This window comes from Zonotrichia albicollis, chromosome 4, assembly GCF_047830755.1.
Source record: "Zonotrichia albicollis isolate bZonAlb1 chromosome 4, bZonAlb1.hap1, whole genome shotgun sequence".
NCBI classification, from domain to species: domain Eukaryota; kingdom Metazoa; phylum Chordata; class Aves; order Passeriformes; family Passerellidae; genus Zonotrichia; species Zonotrichia albicollis.
Genome location: NC_133822.1, coordinates 33,980,175 through 33,989,546, shown reverse-complemented (window position 1 = coordinate 33,989,546; position 9,372 = coordinate 33,980,175). Strand labels below are relative to the sequence as shown.

General features: G+C 48.2%; 1 protein-coding gene across 2 annotated transcripts in view; it reads left to right on the top strand.

The window, feature by feature from the left end:
* The first annotated feature begins 1,422 nt into the window (after positions 1-1,422).
* The window catches only part of TMEM184B (transmembrane protein 184B), a 30,275-nt gene continuing 22,325 nt past the window's right edge, over positions 1,423-9,372 (top strand). For both annotated transcript variants that reach the window (XM_005488615.4, XM_005488614.3), the window contains exon 1: positions 1,423-1,558. The gene's annotated coding sequence lies outside the window, so the exon portion shown is untranslated. The remainder of the gene's footprint in view (positions 1,559-9,372) is intronic.

Sequence of the window (9,372 nt, the reverse complement as noted above, 5' to 3'; positions counted from 1 at the left end):
TGGGCCTTTCCACACCGTTGGCTTTGGGTGTGCGCTGGCTTCTACGGAGGTGGACCCTGGATTTTGTTGTTTTTGCTTTCTTCAAACTTAAGTCCTGAAGGAGAGGGGCGTGGAGCACTTGACAGCAGCACAGTGCCTGATGCAAACAGACTGAGCTCTCTGTGGAGTGGCACCTGCTGCTTTGGTGTCTGTGCTGGTGTGGTTTGTTTGGGTTTCTCCTCCTTTCCTTGTCTGACCAGTCTGGCAGTAAAATACTAAATTTTAATACTGATTTATTTCTAAATTGCTGCTCCTATAGTTACACATCCCTGCATTATCCTGATGAGAGGCCTGTTTCTTCCAGGCTCTGTCAAACCCTTGAAACTTATTTTCAGAAACACCTGCTGGGAATAAATGATGGATCTTGGTGACTTTGCAAATTCTTTGCAAGCCTGTTCTTTGCCAGCTGGCCAGGAAGAGCTATTCCTTTGTTTCCCTGCTGCATGGGTCTTCCAGCTCCAGGGATCAGTGTAGGAGGGATGGGAAGAGAAAAGTAGTTCCAGGGGTATGGGGTTTTCTGCTGTTACCTCTATCCTGCATTTGCCCTGCCTCCATTTTGAGTATGTTTTTGCTGGATCAGAATGCAACTGGACTTTTTCACTTGTAAATCCTGTTTTCTGTGGGAAAGGGGACGTTTCTTTTGTATAGGACAGCACTGCCCTCCCTGCAGTGTGGGGGAGGCAGCAGAAGTGTGGTCTGGCAGGGTCTAGGAGCTGTGGGGGTGTTTGGGGCAGGAGCTCTGCCCTGGGACAGAACGGGAATGCGCTGCCATTTCGGGCCACGTGTGGTAGGAGCTCCGTATCTGTTTCAAGATGGGCAAGGGGACTTGTAGTGCAGCAGGAGAAAAGGAGAAAATCATCAAAATGATCAACCCTATCGCGGCTAGGATGCCACCTCCTTTTGCTAACACAGGCGTATTAAACGTTCTAGGGTGTGGTGCGTTTGCTTTCTTCCTTCGTTCGGCTTTTGTGGTTTTGGTTTGGTTTTTTTTTTTTAGACTCAAGAGTGCCTTGTTCAGACTTGAGTAGAGGCACGGCTTTGCTTTCCAGCACCTCTCCATGTGTTTGTTTCACTCGGGGTTCGGGGGAATTCGGCGCTGCTGAGGTCGGGTGAAAATCTGCCTGGGGCGGCTCTTCCTGCGGCCAGTCCTGCCTTTAGCCGTCCGGGAAGAGCCGCTGGCCGATCGGCCGGCCCGCCCGTGTGCCCGGCGCCGGGACGCGCACGGCTCCGCCCGCCGCTGCGCAAAGCCGCCGCGTCACCCGCGCCCGGCGGCGCTGCCCCTTTAAGAGAGCCGCGGTGACGTCATCCTGTTCCCCCTCCTTCGCGGGCAGTGGGCGGCGCGCTCGGTCCGTGCGCAGGCGCCGAGGGAGGGCCGGGCCGGGCCCGGCGTCGCCATGGGCTCCTGAGGCCTCCGCGCCCCCGCGCCGGTGCCGGCGCCGCCCGCGGGGCAGCGGGCAGGGCCCGACCCGACCCCTCCTCGCCCCACCGGGCTGGGCCGCGCCCACCCGCCCGCTGCACGGTAAGACGTGGCGGGGGCGGCTGTGGGCGCGCGGGCCGGGCCGGAGCGGAGGGGCCGCGCTAGCGCGGGGGTGGCTCGTTGTGGCGCCCACGGACTCACCTTGCGCCCCGCCTCGGCCCGGTGTGGTCGCTGTTCCCGCTCCCCCGCATTGCTCCTCCCGTTCCCCGGCGTAACCCGCGCTACTCCTCCCGTCCCCGCTCAACCCTCCGCCCCGGTCCCCCCACGCTGTGCGCCCCCTTCTCCTCAGGGCTGCCCCCGCCATTCCGCTCCGCGCACATTCCTCCGGCACGGCCTCCGTACCAGCGCACACGCCGCCCGCCCCCGCGTCTACCCACAGCGCCCAGGGCAGCCCCCACCCGGGGCAGCCTCCTTGCTCTCCCTCCTTCCCCGCAGCCTGTCCTTGCTGCAGCTGTTCCGCTCTCGCTGTGCACGCACACGCCCCAGCACAGCCCCCTCGTTGCCGGCGCTGTCACGCTCCTGGCTGCCCATGGGTGGGTGTCACTGTGCGCACGGCTGTGTCTGTCCGGGTGGGCTCAGGAGGCTGTAGTAACGTGGTGGGCACCAGGTGTGTGTGTGCTGGGGTTCCTTTGGTTCTGGATAGACTGACAGACGCCTCGTGCATGTGCTGGTGTGGTAGGTGTGTGCGGAGGCTGATACTGTGCCTGCGTTCTCTTGCACTGTCCGTGAGTTGTGGTGGCTCTTGTTCGGATGCTCATGGAGACTCGAAATCTCAATTGCTCTGAAAGGGCTAAAGTCAGCCTCGGCAGCTGGAGCTTGTAGTGGAAGGAGGGCTTTGAGAGAACGTGTGCGTGACTGAGTTCTGATGAGTTGTGGAGAGGAACTGGAGTGATTTCAGGGACAGCTCTCTGAAGGCTGCCTGGAACACTCTGAAGCTGTCAAGAGTGGGTGGAGGAGGAGGAGTGGGAAATCTAGAGGAAATAGTGAAGATGGGTTCTGCTTACAGAAAGTTTGAGATTGTTCTTGACATGTAAGGAGCTTGAACAGGAGTAATTATTGAAGACATCAAGACAGGTTTCCCCAGAGAGAAGACTGTTTACCTCTGTTAAAGATAAAAATAGAAGACACTGATCAATAATAGAGCAAAGGCTAATAGGGTGAATAGAAATGGCTTTCCTATCCTGCAAAAAAAAGAAAACAATCAATGAAAACGTAATAGAGCATACATCCCACTAACAAAGACTTGGCTCTTTTAATACATCAGTTAACTGTGCCTTTGAACTTGTGTTGCTGGAAGTTACCCTTTGGTCTAAGAGCTTAGCAGCCTCCCCTAAAGGGAACACAGATTTCTCTGGAAATGTTCATGTTATTCAGGTTTCTAATACTAAAGGTTTGTATTTGTGTGATATTGTTTGTCAAAAAAATAAACTCTCACACTTTTTAGGATGTTGGCTAAGCACTAAACAATAGGGGTTTTGGGAGAGCTTTTCTTGTGATGGAGGTATCCTAGAAAGGCCTACTTCAGGCTTTCTTTTCACCATTGTTCCCAAGAAAATTGCTTAAAAGCTGCTCTGGTCTTAGGGAGCATGCTTTTAGGTCCTTAATACAGTCATTATTACAGTTGTGCTGTAAACCTTAGATGGCATGGAAGCAGCAGGTGGGTGCCTGTGCATCTGGAGCAGGAGTGGTTTGGTCCTGCTGCAGAATGGCTGGGGAGCTTTGCCAGTGGAGTCAGCGTTTCTGAGCAGCTCGGTGGTGCGGGCAGGTGCTTGCTTTGTGATCCACTCGCTCTCTGCAGTCGGCTCAGAGTGCTGGACGGGCGGAGCAAAGGCATGAGCCAGCCACTCCCGGGACTGGGCACCTTTTGGACTTCAGTTTGTCTGTCTCCTTAGGACATGTGGCGGTCCAAAGGGGAAGGTTCTTAGATAAACTGGTCAGAAACTGAAGTTCAGTGTGACTAGCTGGTCTGGCAAAAGCATTCTGAGCTGTCTGGTCTCTAACCATTTGACAGAATCCAGCTAGAAATCTGCCTTGTTCTCTGTCAGGTTCTTTGCCTGTTTGCTGGTAGCAGGCTGGGAGGTGAGCTTTTGCAATTGGTGATTAGGATTCTTTTCTTCTCATGGATAAAAGAAGGGTGGGTGTGTTTTTTTCCTAGCACAAAATAGCTTTTAAAACACCTCCTTCCCCCTCAAAAAAGGTAGTCCCTTTTTTTACCCAGTTCTACTGCTGCACTAACTAAAGCATCTAATAATCATGTTTTGGTGTAAGATGGCAACCTCTTAATTTCCACATGGGGAACTTACCCTTCATTCCTTCTCCCTTCCTGTTTTGGTTTCGCTTTTAATTGGCTTATGTTTACATTGAGGGAGATAATTGTTACCTGCTCCTTCTAGCAGAAGTGCCTGTTTCATTTTCCAGCAGCTCTAAGGCTATCTTTGAGCTCTTGCAGGAATGTCTGGTGGAAGCAGTGAATTCCTCAGGAGATGTTTGTTATTTGGTCCTAGCTGCTTCAAGAGCCCAGTGTTGTATTGAATGAAGTTTGAAGTAAAACACGAAGTTTCAAATCAGACTTGCTGATTCTGAAGTGCCATCACTATGACTCGTTTTCTCAGTGTTTCCAGCCTAAAACTGAGGAAACCAAGGAAAGCAGCAGTGAATGTACAGGTTGATCTGTCTACAATATGAAGAGGACAGCACAGCCTCAGAGAGAAATTGCATTTAGCCTTTGTACAGTCGAGTTTTCCAGTACCTGCCTGCTGCTGGCTGCCCGTGTAACACAGCAGCTGGGTGTTATTGAGCAGCCCTGGCTGGGGGCAGAAGCTCTTTTCTGCTTTAGAGTTTGTGGTTGATTGTGCTTGTCAAGGCCCTGGAAATCTGAGGTGCTGTAGGGAATAGCACTGGGTTGGAGTTTTGTGTGCTGCCTTGCCCAGCTGTTTGCTTGGAGTGCTGTGTCTGTTGTGTGCTGCTCTCGCTTCTTCCCAGACTCATTGGGGTTTGCTTTCTTGTGGTGGAAGAGTGGTTTTCTGTGAAGACATCGCACCCTGCCAGCGTGCTTGGGACTCTGAAAGCAGTTTGACACTGTGATAAGATGAATTGAAACACTTAGCTAAAATAACTGTAAAATATTACAGTGCTTGAACTGAAAACACCCTTATAGTAAGGGATTTAGGGTATTTTTTATTCTTTCCCCCCCCTCCCGTTTTTTTTCTGGGGTTTGGTGGGTTTTTTCTGTGGGTTTTTTTTTTTTTTTTCTGCATGGACTACTTTTGGGGAGAGCAACTGGACTTGTTTTCAGAGCATCAATTCCCCAGGAAAGTTTTGGAAGTGAAATTCTGCCAGATAAAGCTGTGAGTTGCAACCACCCTCCAGGAGTCTCACCTCAGAGTCTCTCTCTTCTAACAAGAGGCGGGGGCTGGAGTACTTGCTCATAGCCAGGTTCTCTCTCTTTAAAAATCAGGTCAACCTCCATGGGGTTTTTGTTCCTGGTGGTGTAAGTAACGTGTCTGGGAAGGCAACAGAGCAAGCTGTGTCCAGGGAAAATACAGTGTATAGGCAAGCTGCTCAGGAACTGTGCGTTATCTGGCTTTGACCAGGTCTTTATAGCCCTCGAGAGGAATAATTCACAGGAACCTGAAAAGGGAAATAACTGACATTCTGCAGTTAATGCCTGCAGTATTAACCCATACACTACCTGGCTGTTTGTGTCCCCACTCTCAAGTCTGTCTCTGTATTGAAAGGATGGGAATGTTGCTATTATTATCTTACAGTCACAGTGCCTGGGAGTCCGATGATACTGAAAGGATCAGCTATTTGAGGATGTTGTGTAATGAAGAGTGACCAAGAGCACAGAGAGTTGGTGTTATGGCTTCACGTTTTTTGTGTCTAGCCCCAAAGTGTCCATGCCTGGGTATTTTGTACATGTGGCCCCTGATCAACTCGCTAGTAAAAAAAAATCCCTCTGATTCAGCAAAGAAAATGACTGCAGCATGTTACACAGTGCAGCAGTGAGGCTTCAAGAAGGAGATGAGATGAAATAATACCTTAAAAGCTGACCTTGCGGACCCAGTGTTCCCTCCTCAGGCTGCAGAACATGACATGGAGGCTGTTGGAGGCTGCTGAGCTGATTGCTCGGGAGCTGCAGCTGCCTGGTCGTCTCCAGCACAGATACAGCCTCAGCAGCAGTCATGTAGCTGTGGCTCTGTCCAGGTTGCTTGAAATGAATGTGGACAAGTCAGTCACTTCAAGAGGCAGGTTAGAAGTGAGTGAATTTCTCTTCCTGGCTCACCATATCTTGTCTCTTCCTTGCTCTTTTTGCTATGAAGGAATGGTTAGTGGTGGGTGAAGCCACTTGCAGCTGTTTGTCCTGTCAGCTGGGAGTGACTTCTCTCCTCCAAACTCTTCTGACTTACAGACTTCCTTTCCCCCCTCCCAATGACTTTGTGATGGCACTGATTTTACAGGAGTCTTAAGCCAAAAGTCATTCATACAAATTCCCTTTCGACTAACTTCATGCAAGTGCATAATTTAATGTCAGAGCATCTGGAAACATTGGGTTGAAGCTTTGTCCTTTTTTTAAGCACGCACCCTCTCAGGTTGATGCTTGGCATGATTTTTTTCTCTATAGAGAAGATGCATTGCTGCTGATGGCTTTTGGTATAAAGAGACTCATGAGTCCAGGAATACAAAGGTCCTAATTCAGCTTTCAGAACTTTGCCTCTGTAGTATTTTTATTAACAAAATGGCTTTATAGGAGTGTGGCCTTGCATGCTTTGTTGAGAATCACTGATTTTACTCCTGCAGCGTTCATCACTGCTACATGTCTGCACCAGAGAATGATTGCTGGGGAAGTCAGATGTGCCATTGCCCTCATATGCACCACTGCACAGTTGCCTAGACCTCTGATAAAATGTCTGGGTTCTTTCAGCTCATTTACTTGCTAAATTGAAGTGTGGATCTGATCTGATAGATTCTATATGTCATCTTCTGGATGGAGAAATATACTTTAATGTATTAGAAAAACTTCCTTTGTGTGTGACTGCCACAAGTTCAATACTTTTCCATGCTGCTGTAGAGTTTGAGTTTTGGTTCTTCTTAAAAGAACTGTGTACCCTGTGGTAATTTAAAAACTGTTGTCTGCCCTGTCCTGGCACTCAGAGGTGGGAAACAAAAAAAAAGGGTTGGTGGAATAAGTTCTGATTTGACTTTGTTCTTGAGAGTTTGGAAAATGAAATGCAAACATCCTCTGTCATGTGGGACACAATTGTTTACAACACATCCTTTTTTCTTCTTGCCTCTTTCCCCTCTGCCAGTTGCAGAAGATCTTTACACTCTTTCTGTGTTTCTCCTCTGGGAGCAGAGGGCGTGCCTGGTTTGTGTGGGGTTGGGCTGTTGGGAGTATGGGAAAGGGATGCAGTGCGTGGCCCGAGTGTATTTGATCCTGTTCTCAAAGCAGAAAAGGTTGGGGAACATCCCTCCTCCTCCTCTCCCTCCCCCTTTCTCTCTTTTTCCCATCTCCTTCCAAAAAAGGGACTAGATGTTAGATATTGACCTATCACAATGTGGGTCAGTCCACAAAAAAAAAAAAAAAAAATAGGAGGAGGAGGATGGGGGGGAGGAGGGCTGTGCAAATACAGTGAGACAACAGAAATTAATAGAGCAGAAAAAAACTCTGGAAAGAAGAGTGCATGGCTCAGGGTAAAAGGGTTTTGTTGTTGATTCTGAGTGTTTTTAATGGGCACATGGGGAGGGGAAGCTTCTCTTAGGATGACTATAGGCTAGCAAAATGGGTGGGGGCTGTGTGAGCTGCATGTGCAGAAGATTTTTGTGGTATTCTCAGATTTTAGTTTCCCTAAAGTGAGGAACATGGGAATGTGACCTTGTTGAAGGTTAAATTGTTTATGTGTACAGTGCAGTCTTAGGTGTATGTAGGCATGGGATCATCTCTTGAGTATGGCTTAGTGGGTGTGTGCCTTGCCATGTGGTTTGGTCTGCCTTAGGTCTGCCTGACTCCTCTGCCTTCTGCTTCTGAGCTGGAGGCTCCCTGTCCCACTCTTGCTGACCCTACTGGTCCTCTGTCCCAGTGACACTTTTCCCTTGTTTCACTGACTGTACCGACAGCTGGGAAATTGGGACTGGGGCATCTCTGCAGACTGCTCACTCCTCTGAAGAGGTAACTCTGAGAGAGCTGCATTTGGACCTGCACTTGTTGTGCAGACAGACAAGCCCGTTGAGCTGCCATGGGGTGCAGCAGCTGCAGGCACTGTGTGTGTTTGTGAGCCTGGTGAGTGCCTGTGGTGTGCCTGAGCCCAGCATTGCTCAGGTGTGTTCACAGCTACCCCTGTTTGCCGGGTGTGCGTTGTGGGCTGACTTGGACACACGTGAAGTTAAGAAAGCTTTGCCCAGCACGAGCAGTAAAATGCAGATGAATTGTACTAGTTAAAATTGCATGCCAGGTCACATTCTTAACTCTGATTGTTTTAGGAGTGCTACTAGAGAGCTTAAAAATGCTCTGTTGGGACCTTTTCATGTCTCATAGCTAAGTAAACTAGATGCTACCCCAGAGAGCAAAAGCAATTGAAGAAGTAATAAATGTGAAAGCATTTGATTTTTCTTGGATTGGTATCACTGATTTCAGCTGTGCCAATGACTCTCTTACTGTGTAGTGTAGTGCTATTTTGTTCTATCTACCTGCTCCTTTTCCTCTCTTTTGCCATTTCAGCTGGTGATGCCATCCCTTTGGGTGTTGAAAACACCTTGGATTAATTATTTATCATATATATCTAGCACAATAGAAAGAGCTGGTCCCAGATGGCAATTCTAGGCATTGTTATAATTAAAATGGTCTAAAATAAACATTGAGCCTTTTTGTCCTGTGTTTTTGTATTCCTTGTAAGTCTAGGACACATTGTCAAAAACATTATCTGCTGCTTTCACTAATATAGAGCTCTTGCTTGTGTCCTAATAAATGCAGAAAGTTCAGGCTCTGATTTATCTACGGCATGGCACTTCTGTATTGGCCTTTTTGGATCCAGAATAAAGATAATTTAATGGAGAAACTCTTGAAGAAATAAGAATTTGAGGGGAATGGGAAATGTTTTTGTGGTATTTTAACCAAGTTCAGTATGGTGGATATTTAAATCAGTGTGACTGTGGAGTAGGTTTTAAGGAAGAACATTGTCTTGTCTTGTAGCTCTCCAGGAGAACCTTGCAGCCAGGTTGTGGGTGTTTTTTTGGTGTATGTCTTGTACAGCAGAAGGAGGCTTAGCTGTTAAGACTCTTTCATGGGATAGCTTTGTGTATCGTTCTTTGCTCACTCAGCAGTTTAGAAATTAAATACTTTCAGCCTCGGATGAGAGGATCTATTTTAAAACCACAGATTGTTTTTGCGGATGGGAGAGAACAGCTTCCGAGTCCTGCTGTTTGGGGTTCTTTTCCTTTTGGGGTAGGTCTTGATCAGAGCAGGCAAACATCTCCTTCTTTACTAGATTCTGTTGGAATATTCAGATGTACCCCATGGAACTAAAGGACCATGCCTGAACCTTTCTTCCCTCCTCTTACACCACTTTTGTTGCATCAGAAGTGAGGTTTTCATATTTTTTCATAAACAATTTATGTTTATGTAGAAATGGCTCCTCCTCAGTGGTAACATTTTCCATGCCTTTATGCAAGCCATAAATGAAGTTTTTTGTTTTCACTTTTGCCACATCCTGTCTGTTTTCTGTTTTGAGTTTATTTTCAGCAGAAGAAGCTGCCATGTTAATGTTGGAGACAGGAGGTCTCTGTTTCCAAAAGATACTGGACTGGCAATCTGCTCCTGATGGAGAATTAGTGTGCTGTTTTTTCTGTTTGCAGGCTGT